Raw genomic sequence first — 3,256 nt, forward strand, 5'->3', positions numbered from 1 at the left:
TATGTTAAGTGAGATAAGTCAGATAAAGACAAATATTCGATGATATCACTTATATATGGAATTTAAAAAATACAACAAACTAGTGAATACAACAAAAAAGAAGACAACTTACAGATAGAGAAAGCAAACTAGTGATTATCAGTGGGGAGGGAGGAGGGGAAGGGCCACATAGAGGTAGGTGATTAAAAGGTACAAACTCTTATGCATTAACTAAGGCACAAGGATATATTGTATAATAAAATAATATGGCCAATATTTTATAATAAATATAGATGGAGTGTGTGCTTCCCTGATGTCACAGACTATAAAGAATCTGCCTACAATGCGGGAGACCTGGGTTCAATCCCTGGGTTTGGAAGATCCCCTGGAGGAGGGCATGGCAATCCACTCCAGTATTTCTTGCTGGAGAATCCCCATGGACAGAGGAGCCTACTGGGCTACAGTCCATGGGGTTGCAAAGGGTCAGACGTGACTGAGTGACTACACATACACACACAGATGGAGTGTAACCTTTAAAAATTATGAATCAGGATGTCCCTGATGGTCCAGTGGTTAAGAATCTTCTCTGCAGTGCAGGGGATGGAGACTCAATCCCTGGTTGGGGAACTAAGATCCCACTTGCTGCTGAGCAACTAAACCCATGTGTCTCAACTAGAGGTCCTCCTCCAGTAAGGAGAGATCCCATGTGATGCCTTGAAGATCCTGAGTGCTGCAACTAAGACCCAACACAGCCAAATAAATAAATAAATACTTTTTAAGAGTTATGAATCACTATATTGTATGGTTGCACCTTATACTAGCCATCAACTGTACTTCAATTTAAAAAAGAAGAATTTAGCTATTATTAAAAAAACAACCAAAGAATTTGCCCTATCTGTGCTTCCCCACTCCACACACACAAAAACAAAAACACCACCACCAACAGATAGCCAGGATAATCTGCCATTTAGTATACTAAGAGTTATCTCTGGAGCTTCCTGAGAGTTAAGAGCCATTGTATGAATTTATATAGAGAGACAAAATGAGGCTGTTTATGAGAAACTTGTTCTCAAAGTTAGTAAAGATTTTAGGCAGGAACTTGGCTGCTGATGGCAAATGCACAAGTAGATGTAAATGTGATTCAACCATTAAAATCTAAACCCATAGAAGCGAGGAAATTCACAGTTAAAGGAGGAAATGGGTTGTGCAGCACTTTCTCTAGCAGTGAAGCACAATGGGGTGTATTGAGGAATTGGAGATACCCCATAGTCTGAGGCATTGAAGGCATTGTTCATGTTTCATCCCTTACTTGCAGATTTCAGAGCATTTATGGATTTGAATATTCCTTGTAAAGTACCATCTTTGGGGATACGGTTAGGAAGAAAAGAAACTTCAGTGTTTTTCCTTCCTTATTGCAACAAGGCTGGGGATGAAGGTACGAGGGTGAATTCATATCACATGAAAGAATTTGGGGTGAGTAATCTGAAATATCGGACAAGGCAATGGCAAGCCACTCCAGTACTCTTGCCTAGAAAATCCCATGGATGGAGGAGCCTGGTGGGCTGCATTCCATGGGGTCGCTACGAGTCGGTCGCGACTGAGCAACTTCACTTTCACTTTCACGCAATGGAGAAGGAAATGGCAACCCACTCCAGTGTTCTTGCCTGGAGAATCCCAGGGACGGCAGAGCCTGGTGGGCTGCCATCTATGGGGTCGCACAGAGTCGGACACGACTGAAGCGACTTAGTAGTAAGAGCAGTAGCAATCTGAAACATCCATGTCCTGGCTGACTATTCCTCCAGGATTTCATGCATTCGTGACCCATGGCCTCAGTTTGGGCAAAGCTACTGGACAAACAGAGACTTAGTGTAACCCAGCAAGTTCTGTTCAGCTTGGATGTACAGAGTTTGATTTCTTATCAACATGAGAGCTATTTGGGACAATGGAAAATCATTTTCCATTTCCACTTCTCTCAACTATAGTATAATAAAATCTGTTTGGCTTGTGCACAATTGGGTGGTTGGTGGTGAAGAGAAAAACTCTGAAGTGACCTAGTAACATCCAGCTTACATGTATTTTATGGTTTGGGAAAAACAATTTTAAATATACATTTTAAAAGTGTCTTAATCTTGATATGCTTTTAGGACTATACAGTAAATATGATAACTCAAGTGAAGAGCAGAGTCATAGCAGTTGGAAACCTGAAAGAAAGTCTCTCTTTTGCCCCAAAATGAAAGAATGTTGATCCGGCACACAGAACATAGGCATTATACACATGAAAATAAACATGCATGTGCACACACAAACACACACACACAACTAGAGCAGCATTCAGAGATCTGTAAAGAGATCTGAAGCACACTCTAGGGAAATAAACTGTATCTTTTCTGCCTTTTTCCTTTCAAATAAAGTTTCATTATGCAAGTTTGGGTATTCCACATTTCAGTGAAAAGTTAATCAGAATAAGAGACCCAAAGTATAGGGAGAAGGATAGTTGCCATCAGGAACAATGATCTAGGAGTGTTGCTATTGATGTCATGTGAATAAACACACTTTTAGTAAGTCAAGGAGCCTATATGGCCACCACCACGATATAAAGAGCATGTGGCTATATATACTTAAAGTCTTAAAAATGACTCCACCCCTATCATCTACACTAAAAGAAAAATGTTTATAATAATACATATATTGACTTCTGCTTTCTGGTCAATAACAAGATTTATTGTCCCACTCTTCAGTCAATTTTATCCTCTTTGGGTCAACAAATCTTGATATTGATCTCAACAGAAGTCAATACCTGCTTATTACTTACCTCCACATGTAGACGCCTACCAACAATTCTTATAGGCATCCCTTGACAGGCAAAAGTGAATACTCACTATCTCCTTTCTATACAAAATACATTTTTGTGGTGTTCGTGTATAATGTCACTTTTACAAGCCTAAGTTCAGATCTAGTAATAAAACTAAATGAAGAAAAAAGATAGATGGGTTTCAGTAATCTGTAACTATAAGCTAGACAGAGATTTAGTATTCATTTATAATTTCCCCAAAAATAAAATCATGCTCTTTTGTATTAATTAGTCTCTAGTCATTTCCCACATCAGAGATGACTAAACAAGATCACAAAAACAACATTTTTGAGAGTGAAAATCTGACAGTAAATAAAGTTTAAAATTCTAGGCTATTTTAAATGCTTGAAAAGCAGACAAGTCATACATTCCAGCAATTATCCAAATGTCTGCCAAGCTCCAACATCTAAATGTTGAGATATTTGA

This window comes from Bubalus bubalis, chromosome 6, assembly GCF_019923935.1.
Source record: "Bubalus bubalis isolate 160015118507 breed Murrah chromosome 6, NDDB_SH_1, whole genome shotgun sequence".
Taxonomy (NCBI): domain Eukaryota; kingdom Metazoa; phylum Chordata; class Mammalia; order Artiodactyla; family Bovidae; genus Bubalus; species Bubalus bubalis.